This window comes from Rattus norvegicus, chromosome 17 (genome assembly GCF_021556685.1).
Source record: "Rattus norvegicus strain SHRSP/BbbUtx chromosome 17, alternate assembly SHRSP_T2T, whole genome shotgun sequence".
Lineage (NCBI taxonomy): Eukaryota > Metazoa > Chordata > Mammalia > Rodentia > Muridae > Rattus > Rattus norvegicus.
In genome coordinates, this window is record NC_141550.1 from 78,731,542 (window position 1) to 78,752,513 (window position 20,972).

General features: G+C 43.7%; 1 protein-coding gene and 1 non-coding gene across 4 annotated transcripts in view; one reads left to right on the forward strand and one right to left on the reverse strand.

The window, feature by feature from the left end:
* Usp6nl (USP6 N-terminal like) overlaps positions 1-20,972 on the reverse strand; it is a 130,351-nt gene that overhangs the window by 81,242 nt on the left and 28,137 nt on the right.
* LOC120098050 (U6 spliceosomal RNA) lies at positions 7,901-8,002 on the forward strand. The gene has a single exon (XR_015642089.1). It is a non-coding gene; the product is annotated as a U6 spliceosomal RNA (small nuclear RNA).

Genomic DNA, 20,972 nt, shown 5'->3' on the forward strand with positions numbered 1-20,972 from the left:
ATGTATATATTAGCACTGACTGAACTAAAATCCCTCAGTCCTCTTACCCATTTTCTCATCTCACTGCAGAAACCGAGAGGGTATCATTTTTAATTAAAGCTTTTTCATTATGGTCCATGAGTCTATTCTAGCCTACAAAGATCTGTGTAAATCTAAGTTTCATATCCATAATGTATCTACACACACACACACACACACACATGAAAAGTAGAAAAAATGGTTATTTAATGCCTGAAAAATCTCCTAATAAACATTTTCTTTTAACAAAGGAATAACAAAGCCTGCTGAGAATGTTTTTAAACTTGTTAAAAGGTACTTATTATGTATTATGTGGGTATATGAGTCTGGGACAGGTACACTTGTGTCACAGTCTGCGTACAGACATCAGAAGATAATTGGTTCTCTCCTACCATGCAAGTTCTGGGGCTCAAGCCTGGATTGTCAGGCTTGGCAACACCTCACCCACACTGAGTTTCTTCTGCGTCTGCCAGCTTGAGTTTTGATTCAAGGTCTCTCCAACCCTCCAAGCCCCAGAAGACAGCTTCTGTCCACCTCCCCAGGGCTGGGGTCAGAAGTAACATCACACAGGCTTTTGTGTGGGTTTTGGAAATTAAGCTCCAGCCCTGAGCTACCTCCCTACCTTCTTCTTTCTTCTTTCTTTCTTTCTTTTTTTTTTTTCCCCGGAGCTGGGGACCGAGCCCAGGGCCTTGCGCTTGCTAGGCAAGCGCTCTACCACTGAGCTAAATCCCCAACCCCTTCTTATTTCTTCTTAATGGTCATGGCTTTCTCTTCCACCTTCAATAACATCCAGTAACGTGCAAACTCGGCTCCCGAAGCCACTTTATGTTGTGTATATTCCTCTATCGTTCCTTCTCACAGAACTACGTACTGGCTGCAGCTTCTCTTCTGATTCCTCCACCTATGAGTGCATCTGCCCACATGACTCTCACCATAGCGCTAGCGCGCGTTCCTAAGGACGACCTTATACCACTACTGGCACCTTCATTCCCTTGTAAATGTCAGGCATTGACACTGCCAGCCTTCTACCCACTGATCAGTAGCTCGGCAGTTGCAATTGTCCTTGAAAAGCAGTTCCCCCAGTGTCCCCATGGCCTCCTAACCTGCATTCAGTGACAACCCAAAATGACACACACATGTATAACTAAGCTCCTCACTCAGGCTCAAATTCTCAGTGAGAAACAAAAGACGCTAAAAACGATAACCATCGACTCAAGGGTGTCAGGAATGACTCGACGGGGAAACAGTGATCCTCTAAACAAAGGACTCTGGAAGAAACAGGCTGTCACTAGTAGGGAAAAATAACTTGGCCATGACTTTTCAGAGCATGCAAAAATTAGCTTGCAATAAATCACAGGTCTATATATAAGATAAAGATTACCAAACTTGGGCTGGAGAGATGGCTCAGCGGTTAAGAGCACTGACTGCTCTTCCAGAGGTCCCGAGTTCAATTCCCAGCAACCACATGGTGGCTCACAACCATCTGTAAAGAGATCTGATGCCCTCTTCTGGTGTGTCTGAAGACAGCGACAGTGAACTTATATATAATAAATGAATAAATCTTAAAAAAAAAAAAAAGGGAAGTGACCCTTAAAAAAAAAAAAAAAAGATTACCAAACTTCTATCTTTAAGGGATTGAGTTAGGCAAATTTGTCTTTTAACTAAAATAAGCACAAACTGTAATAAAAATCTGACAAAAATAGATAACTTTGAAATTAAAAATAGACTAGAGAGATAGCCCTGTGGTTAAGAGGGCTTGCTGCTCTGGCAGAGGACCTGGGTTTGGTTCCCAGAAACTACATAGTGGCTGACAACTGTCTGTAACTCCAGTTCCAGAGGACTCAATGTCCTCTTCTGGTCTTCAAGGGCCAGGCACACGGTGCCTGTGTGTGTGTGTGTGTGTGTGTGTGTGTGTGTGTGTGTGTGTGTGCACTGCAAGCAAAGCATGCATATAGACATAAAATATAAATAAATCTTTCTAAAATATTAAAATTCCTATTCTGTTAGAGATACTGTAAAGAAAATAAAAAGCAAACCAAAGACTAGAAGATACATGTGAGACCTATGACATCTTATAAAAGGTTTATTTCTACTCCCCATATATTAAAAAGACAGCAGGCTAGTATTTTTAATGGGCAAAACTGTATTTGAACAGCATACCAAAAAAAAGCTATACAAACAGCTAAGAAATATACAAAGATAGTATCACTCACTCATCAGAGGGAAACAGTCAAACGTCTCTGAGACAGTGGGAAATGGAGTCAAAAGGAGGGACAGAACCAGGTGACACAGGGAGTGAGGAGCACCTGCAGCTCTGACAGTGGAGCTGAAATACAGATGATGCAGCTACAGCAGACAGGAGACAGAGACGGCAACGGTGAACTCTGCCACACTCCCCAGCATCTCGCTGCCAAGTATTTATCCCAAAGAAATGAAACCACATACGCCGTATAGAGATTGTGTGACTGCTCATACATTCCAAAACTAGTCTCAGTGTCCACTGGGAACAGGGAGGCAAAGTGTGGGCAATTGAAACTTTGGAATGCTACTCAGTGAAAGAAGAGAAGTATTGACAGTGTAGACTGACACCAATTTCCAACCAAGGACCTCATACTGTGTGAGCCCACTTATATGAAATCCTAGAGAAGACAAAATTACAGTGTCAGAAAGTGCAGCAGTGGGTGTCTGAGGCTGTCAGAGAGCGTTCACAAGAAAACAACAAGTTTAGGATTCTTATGAAATGTTCCTGTATCAGGGAGTGATAGTGATTACGTGACTATATAAAGTTACCAAAATTCAGTTGTACTTCAAGTGGGTGAAACTTACCTTTCATAAATTCTATAGCAATAAACCTACGAAAGAGCTCCTGACAATCACGGAGCACTACAATACACCCAAACTTTTTATCTTCAAGAATCTATCTTCCAATCTGCCTCTTCTAGGCTGCTACACAGGCCAGAGAGTTTAATAAAGATGATCAGTACGAAGGCAATCACAGGTCAGCTCTGCATGCAGCTCACACCTTCCAAACTGTCCCTGTTTTCACCACCCTGCTCGGCCACTTACTTTAGAGGCCATCTTCGTCCTTGACGTTTTACCAAAGTGATGTCTACCCTGATTTCACCTCCGTGCCTGGGATCCAGTCTCCTTTGGCTCCTCAGGAAATTCACTTATGGCTGACTCCAATCCTTTTTCCAATTTCAACCTAGCAGCAACTTCCTCAGTGGTTCTTGTATGACAGCCCATGTCTCTTCACGGGTAATTCTGCACTCGCCATCACTCTGCTTGTGCCCCTGACTGTTTTCAACTCCTCGCCCAGACTCATGGCTCACTGGGTGGCACTTTATTTCTAGGCTGACCAGTGCCTGGGATAGGACCCTGACACCTAACTGCTGCTTAGCTAAGTTAGAGAATGACTTGTCGCACCCTGGTGACATAGGCACCAATGCAAGCACGACAAAGCAAGCAGACTTGAGAGGTTGGTGGCCCAACATTACATGGCTCCTATGGGTCAAGTTCTGGCCCCTCTGATGCCAAGTCCTAGGTGTTAGATGTCTTAAGCAGCCTAACCAAGTCACTGAGTATCTACACCACAGTGTTAGGTCTACACACCCAGATCTTAATTCAGAGCTCATCAGTCTGAGAAGTGCTCACATTCCTTTCTAGAACTTTATTCAATCAAATGGTTTTGAAATAGCTGTGCCAGTGCAATTTTTTACCAAACTGAGGGAGAATCAGCCCGGCTATACTTCCTAGAATAGACACTAACTGGCTACAATTAAATTTAGTTCAGTCCTTACGTAAGGAGTGTACATCTCCACTAAAGGAATAATGCCGTACTTAATGCTCACTCGATTAACAGGAGTCTGTTGTCTCCATTGAGATTAACAGGAGTCTGTAGTCTTACTAGTCTACACTACTGCTCTTACTAGACTACATTCCCTGCCATGGCTAAAAAGCACAATGCAAGACACTGTGTGTAAAGGTTTTTAATGTACTTAGAAGCATGGTGTGTGTGTGTGTGTGTGTGTGTGTGTGTGTGTGTGTGTGTGTGTATTTCAATTAAAAGAAACAAAGACTATCTATGTTCACCAGTATCAGACTTTATACAATGAATTTATTCACTGGGGAGAAATAGAACCTGGAAAAGGGAAAATAGAATAAAAGAGTTTTGAACGACAGTGAACAAGTGACTCAGAATGAGTCACGCTTAAGTGTACGGCACAGAACTGTAAGCAGATACTACCATAACCTGTGACGTGATCCTCACCCTCTCCAAAATAAGCAAATGCTGCTGCTGTGAGTGCAACTACTGTCCTTAGCATGGCCATAGTTTTGCCATGTGAATAACAACTGATATGATTTAAAGACCAATCCTTACAGTCCTGCCTACGGATAGGGGCCGTGGAATTTTATAGCCCATATAATTAGCTGCAACCACAGTATCCCTGAAGTAAACTAATGTTTTCTTGGATGAGAAGAAGACTGAGAATGTTTCTATTGGGGCAACACAATTCACATCACTTCATACAGTTCATAAATGCCAGCGCTCACCCTCAACACCTATCCCACCAACAGTGTGAGTATGCAAGCTTTAAACTCAAAGCTAGTGTCATTTAACGACTTCCCTCACAGCTGTACATGTAATCCCTCTGTATTACGCCTTTCAGTCATCCCTGGCAATTTTTACTTGTCTCAATATTATATAAACCTACGACCATCTTCTGGCCATAGAATTCAAACATTTGTAGAATTCAAATAAAAAATTTGTTTTCAAGACAAAGATACAATAATTAACAAGTATAATCTTTGGCGATCACATGGTAAGTATGTCCCATATAACTTGTCAGTAATAACCAATACATTATCATTTCTCTCCCTAACATGAATTTCCATGTTTTCCTTTATGAAACTAAAGGAGATATAATTTGAACAAGCATACCAGAATAGACAATTCACTCAAAAAAAGTCTATGTTGGGTTGGGGATTTAGGTCAGTGGTAGAGCACTTACCTAGCAAGCACAAGGCCCTGGGTTCGGTCCCCAGCTCCGAAAAAAAGAAAAAAAAAAAATCTATGTTATGACACTACACCTACATCCACTCATTACTCACAGAAGAGCACAAACCCATGATGTCTGTCAATCAAGGAAGGAGGAAGGAAAAGGAAGGGAAGGGAAGGGAAGGAAAGGGAAGGGAAGGGAAGGGAAGGGAAGGGTTGGAGAAGGAGAAGGAGGAAAAAGAGGGGAGAGGAAGAGAGGGGAGGGGGGGAAGTTGGGAGAAGGAAGATTAACACCAGATAAGATATTTATTTAAGAACCAGATTCAGTACAATCACTGAAATCAAAAACTCAATTTGACATCAAATTAGATGTAACTGGAGAGACAATTAACTCTTTGAACAAATGTGAAAACGTGTATATATAAGAAGAAAAAGGAGTGGGACAGAAGAGCACAGGAGGCATTTGGGACTTACGGAAATAGCACACTCATACACTTATACATACATGCAGCACACTTATACATACATACAGCATACTTATACATACATACAGCATACTTATACATACATGCAGCGCACTTATACATACATATAGCACTTATACATACATACAGTGCACCTATCCATACATACAGCACATTTATACATACATACAGCACACTTATACATACGCAGCACACTTATTCATACATGCAGCACACTTATTCATACATACAGCACACGTATACATACATACAGCACACGTATACATACATACAGCACACTTATACATAGAGCACACGTATACATACATACAGCGCACTTATACATACATACAGCACACTTATTGTCAGACCCCAGGAAGGGAAGTCAAGCAAAGATGCAGTTTTTGAAGAACTAACAGAAACCTCAAAGGGCCATGCAAATACCAACTACACCAATATCAAGAACTCCAGACACTTAGGGAGAAAAACTAGCACAAATTAAAGGGACAGGAAGAAATCTTAAAAAGCAGCCAGAGAAAAGGCCATATATGTTTCCGATAGGTAGGGAAAATTACTAAACAAAACTATGAAAAAAGACAGTGAAACAAAACCTTAAAAACTAAAAGAAAATTCCTAGCAATTTAACATTTCACTTATTTTGAGAAAATCCTTCAAAATTGAATAAAAGAAAAAAAGAAAAAAAAGCTTGCAGATAAAAGAAATCCAGGGGCATGCCCTGAACACTGAACTCACTCCTTGTGGTTTTCTGGATACCTGTATCTGGACATGCGTAATATAAATCTCAACATGTCAAAGCATCCTTGACAGTCTGGCCCTGTGACCACGAATGCCACCTCTCTCCATCCTGGATCTAAAAAGTCAAGTCCCAGTGCACCTCTTCCTCCAACAACCCATGCTCCAGGGATCACTGCCCCGATTCATGCTATAAATAACCCTGTCACTTAATCTTAGCCTAAATGGAAATAGAGTTCAAAATCTCACTCTCTGTCCTCTGCTACACAGCAGGGCAAGCATGAGGTGAGGACTGCTCTCTTGGAGGGTTTGTGTTTGTGGTTTTTGTTTTTTTGGGTTTTTTTTGTTTTTGTTTTTGTTTGTTTTTTTGATCAATGTTCAAAATACAGTAACTATATTATTTTGCCTAATATTAGGAGATGTTTTAGAATTACTTAGATGACATATTTAGTTTGACTGTTAACAAAATTTAATTTAAAAGGAAAAAAAGAACATGTACTTTGCAGTGGGGTGATAGAAAAGCAGTCAGAAGTTCATGATGCTGGGCAGTGGTGGCGAACACCTTTAATCCTGACACTCAGGAGGCAGAGGCAGGCAGAGCTCTGTGGGCTTGAAGCCAGCCTGGTCTACAGTGTGAATTCCAGGACGGCCAGGGCTACACAGAGAGAAACGCCATCTCAAAAACCAAGCAAAAATGTTCAAGTAACGAAGGCACTCCATCTAAAACCTCAGACTGTGTGTGTGTGTGTGTGTATGTGTACACAAACCTATACCTATATAGATATACTATGTTTACAATACACACACTATGACACACAAACTAAGTTAGAAGAATTTCTTTAAATTGCAGATTAAAATATTAATTCTTCAGAATTTTTAAGTTAAAGGCAATATTTACTGACCCAAATAATTTCTACTTCTTACCCCTTGGGCACATGTACTTAAGTATACATACAAACACACAGACATTCACATGTACACATAATTTTAAAAAAAAGGAAATCTCTTTAAGTCAGAAAAATTTAACTATAAAATGAAACAAAAGCCACTTAACCTAAATCTATGTTGATCACAGTGCAGGAGCCTGGATATTTTCTAGGCACTAAGTTATAGGGAAAATATTATACTCTATGTAGCAGGATGCTAAAATAAAATTTCAAGTAATTTCATCAAGAATTCTTAAAGTAGGGGCTGGAGAGATGGCCCCATGAGTAAGAACATTAGCTGCTCTTTCAGAGGACACAGGTTCAAGTCCCAGCGCCTACGCAGGAGCTCACAACCATCTTAACTCCAATTTGAGAGCCAGAGCCCTCTTCTGACCTCTTCAAGCACTAAGCATGCATGTGGTACACAGACATACAGACAAAACACTCATACACATAAGATAAAAATACTTTTTAAAGAAGAATGTGCTTCATGAATAATAAAAACAATCACAAGGCTGGAGAGATCGCTCAGCAACTAAAGAACACTTGCTGCTCATCCAAAGGACCACATTTGGCTCCCAGCACATCAGGCGGCTCCCACCAGCCATCGTACAGCTGTGGTGTCCGATGCCTCTGACTTGGGCAGGCACCTGCACACAATGCGCATGCACACACCACGTGGAGACGCCTACACACAACTACAAACGGTGCAAACGGCATTTTTAAAGTCACGTTGGCGAGGACTTTGGCAGCACACAGACTAAAATTGGACCGACACCGAGAAGATTAGCAGGCCCCTGCCCAAGGATGGCACGTAAATCCATGAAGCATTCCATGTGTTAAAGACAATAATCACATTGGAGCCAGTGAAAACGGCCTAAAGACCTGAGCTCAATCCCCAGAGTCCACATGGTAGAAAGAGCAAGCGAGACGCTGTCTGACCGCTCTATGCAAACTGTGTATCCAAATAAGTAAGTAAACGTTTCTAAAGTTCACACTGCAGACCGCTCAGCTCTCTAACCTAACAGCAATGCATGCTTATAAGAGGGTCGAGTCATGTGGACATCTGTCTAGAAAAGTACCATCTCTGACAGCCCCGGGGACGCAGCTATGGCAGCAGGCCTGGGGGAGCCAACAGCTCTCTGACTGGACTAAAGACCTGCTCAACAGACAAGACGGAGGCCATGACTGGTACTAGCTGACTATGCACTGTTAGTGAAGCCATAATCCTAACAACAAAATATACACAGTTGTCCTTATACCCACAGGTAAGTGTAGTACACACACACACACACACACACACACACACACACACACACACACACTCATGCACATCCACGCACACACCCATGCCCACACTCCCGTCAAAGAAACTTCCCTTTGCAACAGATGAAATCCACTTCCAAAAGCCACAGCCAATTGATATGCAGAGCTGCAGAGTGAAGTCCAGCCACACAGCTACAAAACACTCCCTTATCTAAGGCTCAGGGCTGGGGTGCAGCCGGGGGAGAAGAGACTGTCAGAGCTGAAGGGTCAGGGCATTGGCTGTGCGACTGTGTCTCCTAGTGCTGCTGAAAGCCACACCCATAAGGTCTGCCCAACACAACTGTGAACTGAACAAAAATGACATCCATGAATATGCCAAACTGAACAGAGAAAAGCCATGATGCCTCAAGTGTACACAGAGAACCCCAGGCAACTGAGGGAAGCTGGAAAGAGAGGGTGGCCCTCCCAGGGAAGAGCACGCCAGTTGGTGGTCCCACCCTAAAGGCATACATACAGGGAGCATTATATGGACTGAACAGTCTATAGTTGGGAAAATATATGCATATTTATAGCTATAAACAAGCACTAACAATTAGGTCTAAGGAGGAAAGAGGCCATGTATTCGAAGGGAAGCAAAGAGGAGGGCTATAGGGAGGGCTATAGGGAGGGGTATAGGGAGGGCTATAGGGAGGCTGTAGGGGAGGGCTATAGGGAGGACTGTAGGGGAGGGCTATAGGGAGGGCTATAGAGAGGGCTGTAGAGGAGGGCTATAGGGAGGGCTGTAGGGGAGGGCTATAGGGAGAGCTGTAGGGGAGGGCTGTAGGGGAGGGCTATAGGGGAGGGCCCTATAGGGAGGCTTGGAAGGAAGAAAGGGAAGAGAAACGTTTTAATCAAGTTATAATCTGTTTTTTTAATTAAAAATAAAATACCATCTCATTCCTCTCCTGTCCTCCTTTCTCAACCCTACTCCCCAATATTAAAGGTATTTTTAAAACTTCTCTGTACATTCCAAGCAGATATACACTATATCATATTCACATCTGCATAACATATAAACATACTCATATGAAGGTATGGGAAGAATCACACAATCGATATTGCTTTACGACCTCTCTATTTCTCAAAGCGGCCCACAATTATTCTTCAGGTCTGTTCGTCTGCATTGCATTCCCCTCATGGTGGGGTGCGTTACAGACCATAGCATAAACATCCTCCTAGTGGCAGTCTCTGGTAGAGTGGAAGGACTGACAAAGGACTACGGGGAGGGCTCAGTGCGTGTCGTGTGCACACAGAAGAACACTACCTCTTTACAGTGCCGAGCCGAGCCGAGCCGCAGACTCGACGTAGTAAAGCACACGAGACAGATACTAAAGAGTTTACCAGGAGCCGGGAAGACGGCTCACAGGTAAAGGTGCCACACAAGCCTGATGACAGGAGGTTGACCCCTGGAACCAAACCCAGGTAAAAAGCCAGATGCAGCGGCGGGCATCAGTTACCCTAGCAGTCCTGTCCAGAGACGAGAGAGATGGAGAATTGGCCAGAAACTCAAGGACCAGCTAGCCGGAGACCCCAAGGGACCGCAAACACAGGAAGGGTCCTGCCTAAGCAAGGTGGAAGGGAGGAGTCAACTCCTAATCAAGTATCCTCTCACCTCCACACACTCACCATGTGTCGCACGCAGACACAGACACAGACACGCACAATAAAGAGATTAAGGCTCGCCAATTCGTTCTCTTACCTATAGCACACAACGACACCAATCAGTCACACTTTTAACTGTGGCTGTCTCGGGCAAAAGACATGTCATTTCTGTGTACCTGAACTGTCAGACACTACAGATCCCTATCAGATACTCACATTTCTTCTCTGCTAATGAGAACCCATATCACTTTAACAAAAATCCTGCAAGATTTAGAAACTAAAATAATAACATCAGGCAGTTTCCCTACAGCACCCCTGCATGTGGCAGCGGTGGTTTAGAGAAAGCACTTGCTTTCCTTAGACCAGCATCACCCACTCTAGATGCTTTTGTTTGTTTCTCCTTTTTCTTCTGAGGACTTTAAGACCTAAGGATGCAAACACAGCAGATAGCCCACACCCACTGGCAAAGACTGAATGTAAAAAGAGTTGGTTACTTAAGGCCACTGAAAGTGTCCTACTGAGTCCAACAGCCTGTACAGTTTGAGCTATTCTCTGAGCCACTATTCTCTATCTACATGCAATTCTAACACTCCACACCGTCTTCACATTCATGGCACCAAGCATCTTCTCAGGCAGTGAAAGCCATGCGCACTTCTCTAGGCCTTCTGCTGTCTCCACCCAAGCTGCCCTAGGTTCTCTCGGTCCACAGAGAGCTCTTCAGTGCACAGGGATTAGCCACCCCAGGTGTATAGCCTTTTTACTTCTTCAGTCACACTCCAGACTTCCCCTTTCCAAATCTCAGTTTCTTGTGGTAATCAGTGCACGTGAGAACACTGCTGCCCACGAGATGTGTCCACAGACAGAGAGAGCAGTCAGCAGCAGGAAGCAGGGACTGTCAGAACCACTACTCCAAAAGACTGCTTCACTGACATTTTGGATTATGCACATTTCAGAAAGGTAACAGCCTTCACAAAATTATTTAAAATTTCAAGGAACATCCAAACATTCTTAAGAAATACTTTACACTAATCCATGCCATACTTTTAAGACCCAGCATCTATAATCTGTTAATGTTTCTGGGAACTGCCGTGATGAAACCAGCAGATGTTCAGGTAATCGTCATGAAAAGCTCTCCGTGACTAAGTAGCATAATGACCTTTATTAATCACTGCATCTGGTGTCTGCCAAGTGGGAGAGAAACAATACTCCAGCAGCCCATTTTCAAAGGCTAGCAAGTTACTTATGAAGATTCTTCAGCACATTCAAATGGCATTTAAATTATATTATGATAGTGGTACAAATAAACATTTATTCATAGCACCAATCTAAATAAACTAACTCACACCAACCCAAATTACTCTCTAGAGAATGCTCATGATGCTCTACGGGCAGCCTGCTTCAGTAGTAATAACATAACGCTAAGACCTGAACACTCCCGGCACTCAGGCGACTGGCTACATCAGCAATGTCTGTTATGTGTGTGTGTTCACACTGACGGTGAACTACAGAAGGCAAACACCAGGCACCAGGCATGGATCTCTGCATTCTCTTCGAATGACTTTCCCCAAAAGTCAAGGTCATGGCGTAATAAAAAGCAGTACTTTTAAAAGACATTGTAAATATACCTATTAGAAGGTAGTGTGTGGACATATGTTCAAAAAGTTACTCTAAAGCATTCCAAATGGAGCTGGGTATCTCTGCTTCTCCACACCGAGCTACTCCTACTCCATCAGCCCTTACAAACCCGAGAGTAGAGACACCATCAGAGCCTCGGTGTCTCTGAGGCTCCAGGGTCCTCATGTGCAAAACCACACGGTCCATGTGTTTACAGTTTTGTAGTCCTTTCCCCTCTTCCCCACAGAATGTAAGGTAGCACACACACTGTGCCTGTTCATGTAAGCTATCTCATGGCAACTATCAACACTGCTACACACCGCTGTGCTAATAAGCTGACATGCTGTGTCACACACCACAGGCAAGCATCAGCCTACAAGTTTGTGTCATGGGCTTCTTCCCACGTGGGTTCCATGACCCACAACCAGACTTGCTTGCTACATTAAGTGGCATTCATTTCTGATATTGGTTGTCCTGTGTTCCATTCACAGGTAAATGAATGCAATCAGTAAAAACACAGGAGATAACTTAAAGAAGGGAGAAGCCAAGACCGAAATCCTATGCTAAACAAGTGTCGTCCAGAAGGTGCTGACAGCAGTGCTTTGCGTGTCATGGTGTTGTAGGGAGGTGAATGGTGGTAACCAGAAATGATCTGGCCCCTCTCCACTGAGACACACGGGCAGAAGCAGAGACTCTTGGAGCACATTTGGAGATGTCACCACAGATGGTGGAATGGGTTTGGGTTCCTGTCATTTCAGAGAGTACTTGAACATATGTACTTTTGATATCAATACAAATACTGATTACCTTTCGAAACCCAATGGTTCCTCTATTCAACAGGCACAAAGCACACCCTGAACACTTACTATGTGCCTGAGTAAAATGCACATCCTAAGGGAGTTTACACACTGTCTAAAGAGGGGAACCATGACATTAAATATTTTCAAGCAGAGGCAATGATGAGCTGAAACCCAGGTAGCAAACTCGATGTGGACGGTAGAAAGCCAGCAACAGCAAGGTGCAGGCTAACAAAGGCATGCTTTCTGCCCAGAAGGTGGGATGCACACAGGAAATGCTTAAAGTATGGACAGAAATAGTATTCTGAACTATGACAGAGTGTGAAAATAAAAAACACACTTAGCTTTTTCCTTCATCTGAATGTCAATATATTTGCTTATGTGACAAACATGCTTTGCTGCATGCCAGGTGCCGCTCTACGCACTTCACAAACACTGACTCGCTTTCCTACAGTTAGCAACCTCATAAACACCCGTCCCTTTTCACCATGAAGAAATTAGGGAATCCCAGAAACTGAGAAACCTGCCCAAGGGCGCAGGACCCTGTAAGTACTAAACCTGAAAGGCAAACCCAGACAGGCAGTTGAAAACAGCATCTGTGCCCTGTCAGCTGACTCCATTGTAGTTACATTGTAGTTACATTGTAGTTACACTGACTTCTCCCAGATTCTCTCTCACTCAGTTCAAGCACGTGATCAACACAGAGGCAACCTTCAAAAGCTATGACTGACTGAATATTTACTGCCTCATTTCAAATGCTGTCCTCCTTTAAAAGTTCTCTACCATGGTCTATACAATGGTACTGGAACCAATGAGCTAATAAACAGCTCATTTACTCTGAGGTAACAGTTTTCTGAGGAAAAGAAAAGATCATAAGATCTGAAGTAATATATTTCCTGAATACAGCCTTGATAAAACTTTTTATCAATCAACAATTCTGATTTCAAATGTTCTATTTCTAAGTTTAAAAACAAATCACTTTGCCTTGAGTTTTCAAACTACAAGTAAATGGGCACTATCTTAGTTAGGGTCTCCATTGCTGTGAAGAGACACCATGAGCACAGCAACTCTTACAAAGGAAAACACTTCATTGGGGCTGCCCTACAGGTTCAGAGTTCAGTCCATTAGCATCATGGCAGGAAGCATGGAGGCACGCAGGCAGGCAGCCCTGGAGAGGTAGCTGGAGTTCTACACCCTGATCAGCAGGCAGTGGTAAAGAGAGAGACACTGAGCCCAGCTTGGGCATTTGAAAACCCAAAGTACACCCCCAGTGACACATTTCCTCATCAGACCTACTCCAACAAGGCTGCACTTCCTAATGGCACTCCATAACCATTCAAATATGAGTCCACGGGGGGCCATTCTTATTCAAATCACCACAGAGGCTGGCACAGAAATGTATCTAACCGAAGACCCAGAGGCCAACCAGCCAGCTAGAGATTGGCACAACACACACAACAGTGAGCAAGAGTACCAAGCTCAACGAAGCACTGACAGCAGGTCAGACGCCATCCTTACAGGGCATTGCCCTGACCCCACTCAGGTCAGACGCCATCCTCACAGGGCGTCACCCTGACCCCACTCAGGTCAGACGTCATCCTCACAGGGGTCACCCTGACCCCACTCAGGTCAGACGCCGTCCTCACAGGGGGTCACCCTGACCCCACTCAGGTCAGACGCCATCCTCACAGAGGGTCACCCTGACCCCACTCAGGTCAGACGCCATCCTCACAGGGGTCACCCTGACCCCACTCAAGTCAGACGCCGTCCTCACAGGGGTCACCCTGACCCCACTCAGGTCAGACGCCGTCCTCACAGGGGGTCACCCTGACCCCACTCAGGTCAGACGCCGTCCTCACAGGGGTCACCCTGACCCCACTCAGGTCAGACGCTGTCCTCACAGGGGTCACCCTGACCCCACTCAGGTCAGACGCCGTCCTCACAGGGGTCACCCTGACCCCACTCAGGTCAGACGCCGTCCTCACAGGGGTCACCCTGACCCCACTCAGGTCAGACGCCATCCTCACAGGGGTCACCCTGACCCCACTCAGGTCAGACGCCATCCTCACAGGGGTCACCCTGACCCCACTCAGGTCAGACACCATCCTCACAGGGCGTCACCCTGACCCCACTCGGTGCTCACTGCACTCTTGGAGTCCCCAGCGTCACCCCCACTGTTCAGAACCCGATGCGCACAAATCCAGGACCAATACCCCATCTGTCCGTTCAGAGTTTGCGCTCGTAAACACAGAACGTTCTGCTTTGTAATCACTCACATACCTAACTGTGCATCACTCAGCAGTAAACCGTTAACATTCCCCAAACTGATTCATATTTACACCATGTACCTAACTTTCTGAGACTACAAAGAACTATGTATTCACTGTATACACAAGTGTGCGTATGACAGAGTCAAATGAGCAGCAGGAGCTGCTAGCGCTGCCTACAGGGTACAGCGGAGACAAAACCTGTTTTCAGAAACAAAGTGGAGTAGGGGGTAAGCTCTGTATGGGAGCTCAGAGCTGTGTGAGATCTTGGAAAACAGACAGTCAAGATTTGCGTGAAGTCACATGATGGCAAAACGAGATCACAGAACACCAATATTCCCACCGCCTCGCACGACGATCCTACTTGTGTTTCTCCTTGTTAAAACAGAGCTGTATAACTAAGAGGCTTTCTGCATTTATATCTTTACCACATTGGGCACCACTTAGAACTCTGATGATGACCGCAGGGCGGACCCAGGGGCCTTCGTGCCTCGGGGCGCAGAGGCCCAGGCCTCTCTGTCCCCCCCTGCACTGCTTCCATCCCCAGCTCCACATCGTGGCTGCTGCAACGGGACAGCAGCTCGCACTGCAGGTCGAAGGCTATGACAAAGCAGACCCACACTCTCCAAGGCAAACCCTCCCAGACACCAGCAGAAACTGGCTTAGAAGAGCCAAGAATGTCATCAGATAGCATTCGAGACTTACAGAAAAACTCCTACCTCTTTGATATGCCTACCAAATATCTTAAACTTGCCTTGATTGATCAATTTCTGTGTTCTGTAAAGCTGTAAAACTTCATGGGACATGGAATGTGGGTTAAATCTGTATTCCCCCATGATTATTCAAAATGGCTTAAGAATAAACTCTTATTCCCTTTAAGGTGAAAGCTGTGGGTTTTCTGCATCAACAAAAGTTTTCATCAAAAGAACTGATGTTTGCAAAGATAAATATATTTAGCCTGTGTCCTAAATTGGCTTTCTGCTGCTATGATAAACACTAGCCAAATGCAAGTGGGGAAGGAAAGGGTTTATTAGCTCATTAGGAGAAGCGAAGGCCCGAACTCAAGGCAGGAACCAAGGCAGGGACTCAAGGCAGGGACTCAAGGCAGGAAGAGAAGCAGAGGTCAAGAAAGAACGTTACCCACTGCCCTGCTTCCTTAAAAATGTTTATAAATTTTTTATGTTAAGATTTTGCAAACATGTTCTTTGGAAAGAAATGAAGAGTCGGAATTATCTCTGTTGACAAGCTAGAGAAAGATGTACTATTCTCAAAGATGTTAAGCCATATAAACATGAGGTTTTAATGAGGAAGCAACCCCTGGACACCCACGGCCCCAGAACTCATCCTCAATGTACAACTGAACAGCATGCCGTTTTGACTGTGTACTCAACAACAGATACACTTAGCTTTGCTGGGGCAGGCCTAGAAGCAGATGCAGGCTAAGGTAAGCATTCAGAGAAACTGTGGTGGTTTATTTGCTGTTGAACATACTCAAGTATTACTTACCCCTTCCCCTCCCCTGTTTCACAAGGCTAGACTGTTCTCCCTGTCCCTGAAGGCTGTGTATCAGAACACACAGCCCACTAAATTACTCGGCCTTGAAAGACTTCTCAGTCAAGACTGTCCTAAGAACTGTAGCTCCCTAGTCACTGAACTGCCCAAGATACTCTAAGCCACTCCCTAGCATCCTACAGGTATGTTTACAATCCTGTACCAAAGAAAACTGGCTGTGGAAACTTCACAAACCATTTATTATAAGTATTTTATCCTCGACTTTGATATTCTAGTACAACGTCTCTGAAAACTGTTGGGATTAATTTCCTGTGCACTGCGTAAAGGTCGCCTTTGTATTACTCAAATGCTGATTTCTGTCCAGCAGAGATTTGAGAACAGGTCAGACACTGGCGCTGCTATTTTTACGAAGCATCACCAGTCCCAGTGTTCTGTAAACATCTTTTCCATCGCCTTCTGGTTGGTTTAATGAAGAGCTAAATGGCCTATAGCAAGGTGGGAGGGGACAGGTGGGACTTAGGGGCAGAGGTGGAAACGCTGGGAGCCGCTCTGAAGGAGAGGTAACTAACAAGCCGTGTGGCACACTTAGGTTAAATAGAGAGGTACATTAAGTTACATGAGGAGCTAGTTGGGAAGTAGCACAACCTAAGGCCTTACCTATAATAAATAAGTATGTCTGTGTCATAATTCAGGAGCTGGCGAGTCAGAAACAGTTGGATGATAACAAACTCCCTTTTCTATCCCACTTACTAATGTTAATGTGAGTGCAGTATTTAAAAATACTACATTTGCTCTATACCTCCCATATTCACATTACAGTAAAAGAAGTATCATTTTAAACTTTTTGAAATATTTATTTTTATAGTGTGTGTGTGTGAGTGTGTGTATGTTTGTGTATGTGTGTGTGTATGTGTATATGGCATGCATGTGTGGTGTGTGTGCATGTGTATGTGTGTAGGTATATGTATGTGTATGTGGTGTGCATGTGTGTGTGTGTGTAGGTATATGTATGTGTATGTGGTGTGCATGTGTGTGTGTGTGTAGGTATATGTATGTGTATGTGGTGTGCATGTGTGTGTGTATTTGTGTGTGTGTGTGTGTGTGTGTGTGTGTGTGTGTGTGTGTGTAGTATAGTGTATTTTAAACTCTTTATTACCAGAGTTGAGTGGACCTCAACCTTGGGTCAAGATTCCTTTGGGGGGCGAAATGGCCCTTTCTCAGGGGCTACGTATCAGAGAGTCTGTATATCAGACATTTATATTACAACTCATAACAGTAGCAAAATTACAGTTATTGAGCAGCAACATCAATCGCTGGGGTCACCACAGCATGAGGAACTAACTGTATTAAAGGGTCACAGAATTAGGAAGGGTGAGAAGCGCTGATCTACATACATGACACGGCTTTCTTAAGAGGAATGCATTAAGAGGAAAGCTGCCTACTTGCTAAGAGTTGCCTTCTACGCTTACAGAGGACCCAAGTTCAGATCCCTGCACCCATGTCTGGTAACTCACAGCTGCCTGGAATTCCAGTTGTAGGTGATCTGATGCTCCTCTTACCTCCATGAGCATCTGCACTTACTCATGTGCACACCCACACAGATACACGCCTACACAGACTTTAAAAATAATCAAAATAAGTCTTTTAAAACAACCATTTCCTTTAAAATGAGAAAATACAGTGTTTTGCCAAGGAATAAAAGTAATAAATATTAATGATGCAATTAACATAATTAGAAAAGGTCTAAAAAAGCTTCTCAGAAGAAAATTTCTTTATAAACTTTCTTTCCCAGGTAGAGAAAACTCTACCTGAACCCAATCCTATCTGAAAACGAAAGGCAGAGTGTCACCGTGATATGGCGTATCTTTTGCCAATGTTCTTCCTGTATTCACATGCACTTCCTGGTACTTAGGAGAAACACAGACATACTTTCAAAGACAAGAAAAATAGTGTTAGGGGTAGAGAATTGGCTCCGAGGTTAAACACATGTTCTTGCAAAGTGGGGTTTGATTCCCAGCGCCCACCTGCAGGCTCACCATCTCCTCCAGCACCAGGTACACTTGTGGTACACAAAAAACGCACGCAAGCAAAACACCTACATACACAAAATAATAATAATAAATCTCTTAAAGTGTAAAAAGGAACAAAGGAGACGAGGAGGAAGAGGAAGAAAAGGAGGAAGGAGAGGACCAACTAGGACAACCAGTATTATCCTTTGCCCTAATATAGCCCAAGTAACCGTAATTAAAAACATAAAAACTGGGAGAAACATTCCACCCAAAAGTTCTGACTGTAAAGGTCAAATTATGAATCTGACATTTTCAAACAGATTGAAAGTACATTAGTTATATTCTCCTGAAATAGTAAACGTAGTAAGAAACTTTCAGTGCTGCATTATTAAAATCCTACCATTTAGAGAGGAATGTGGTCTACTTCAGAAAGAAAAGAGAAAGAAAGCAGGAGACAGGAAGTAAATAATTCCAAAGGAAACAAGGACGGCTCCTCTGCTTTCTGAGATACAACTCTGTTGGGTCATGTAAATACCATATTCTGTGGTAACATAATAAGGCAGTTTCCATGGGTTACGCTTTTTAAGTTCTACTGTCTTGTAGGTGATAGAACTGCATATTACAGTATCACTTTACAGCACTGTTTCAAATCCGTTTACTTGGGGTATTTGGAATCTCATAATCTTTATTTTCAAATGCGAAATATGCCATGTTAAAATATTTTTAAAGTCTGCATTCAGCATCATCTGGGTATACTTTCATTAGCCAAGTCTATAAAAATAGAATGTTCTAAGACAGAACACAGACTCATGTGAGTCGACTAGCACATACATATGTTACCCACAGATCACCTGATGGCCTGCAGACACTCAACACCCATCCCTCATCATCACTTTAGGGGTTTAGGACTTCAAACATTCATAAAGCAAAAACAGGCGCTTCCTTCTTCTAAGCATAGGTGATTTGTTCATTTTAACACAGGGGAGTCAGGCTTGCAACCTAAAGTAGTTTACTACACTCCAATACGTCTCGGGTATATGTCCTAAGCCCATGACTCATTTACAGAGAAGCACACAATCTTAAACAGAAAAGCCGACTGCTCGCTGAGAAAGACAGACTCACTGTGACTGGTCAAGCCCTTAATTCATTTCTATTACTTTATCAGCTATCACAGAGGTAAGAAGCACCTACCCCTGCCCTGCTACAAGCAGACTTCCAGCTTCCCCTCCTAATGCTGCTGTGATTATATTTAAGATTAAGGATTACAGTAATGATTTGTCTACCATCAAAATCCCCAACGCAAGAAGAGGATCCCTGCAGTGAGAACACTGTCACAGCGGAGTGAGATAACTTCTCATGCTATAACATGCTCTCCTTCTGTGCTTAGAACAGGATACCGAGTGTGCTAACAATCATGCAATACTACCCGGTCCTTTTCAGACACTGTAATAACGCAGGAAGGCATACGCACACATGCAATCAGAATGTTTACTGCTTTTCGTCAGATCGATCCATGTCAAAGTCTCTAGGTGCCTTAGATGCTCTGGCTGTTCACTCTGCCCTACCTTCCTTCGCCGTGGCTGCCTTCTGCCTGGACGGTGTCACCAGCTCCTTTACAAGCTGCAAGACTTGAATCATTGCTGGGTAACAAGCCAAAGGCTCCAGCTGCTTCCACTAGAGATCCAACAGGTTTCATCACCAGGAGCTTAACGCATTTCTGCTGTCTGAACGCTGGAGCGTGAGCACAGTTCAACTTCAGAGCAAAGACTGCTCTGCCGAGCTACGGTGACACTCCGTATCAGAAAACAACGCAAGAGCCACCCGCTCTCTATCTCCCTGAGCATTTCAGCATACGTGGGAACGCCATCCTCAAGGTCCAAACTGTATTACCGTGCAAAGCACACACCACTCACACACCAAACTGAGTAATCTGCAAACCACTAAGCACAGCAAAAACACTCTCTTGCAAAAGCCACGACAAGATAAACCAAGTCTGTTATGAATTCTCAAACCGTATCACAGATGCTATGTGCAAATTTTTAAGTAAAACTAAAATACCTTGTACCATCAAAGCTTTAATACTTTCTTCCAATTTCTCAAAAACCTTATATTTGAATCAGAAAATGTAGATAAAAATAAAAATCTATCTTACTAACTCCAACTTCCCAGATTTACATAAAAGATACAGAGCCTCAAAAATATCCTATAATTCCTCTCCCCTCCCTCCTTTCCCTCTTCTTCCCTTCCCCTCCCCTCCTCCTAACACCTCTGAATTCTCAGTATACGAATACAAGTCTAAGTTCACGTACACACGAAAATTCCCCTGAGGAGTCTACAAGTTCATTGGTCTCAACCACAGAGACATGGACCGGAGAATCCAAAACAAGCAAAACCTTTGCTTCTGCCATGGAATGGCTTCCACAGCAAAACTGCAGCAATGCTCAATGAATATTTAACACCCGTGCTTCACATTCCCTTTACCACACAGCCCTTCCCCAGTGAGCCTACAGCAACTAAGGAGAAGGGAGGGAGGCACCGGGTTAACTCTGCTAAATGTTAAACTCATCAAAGTGGTGCCACGCCAGTTATCCATTCCCTCGTGCTACATCACCAGCTTTCATGTTTATCTCTCCTTCCTATGCACTACGTTGATATTTTAACATAAATAATGGATCATGGCGGCAGGAATCAGAGGCCATTCCTTTG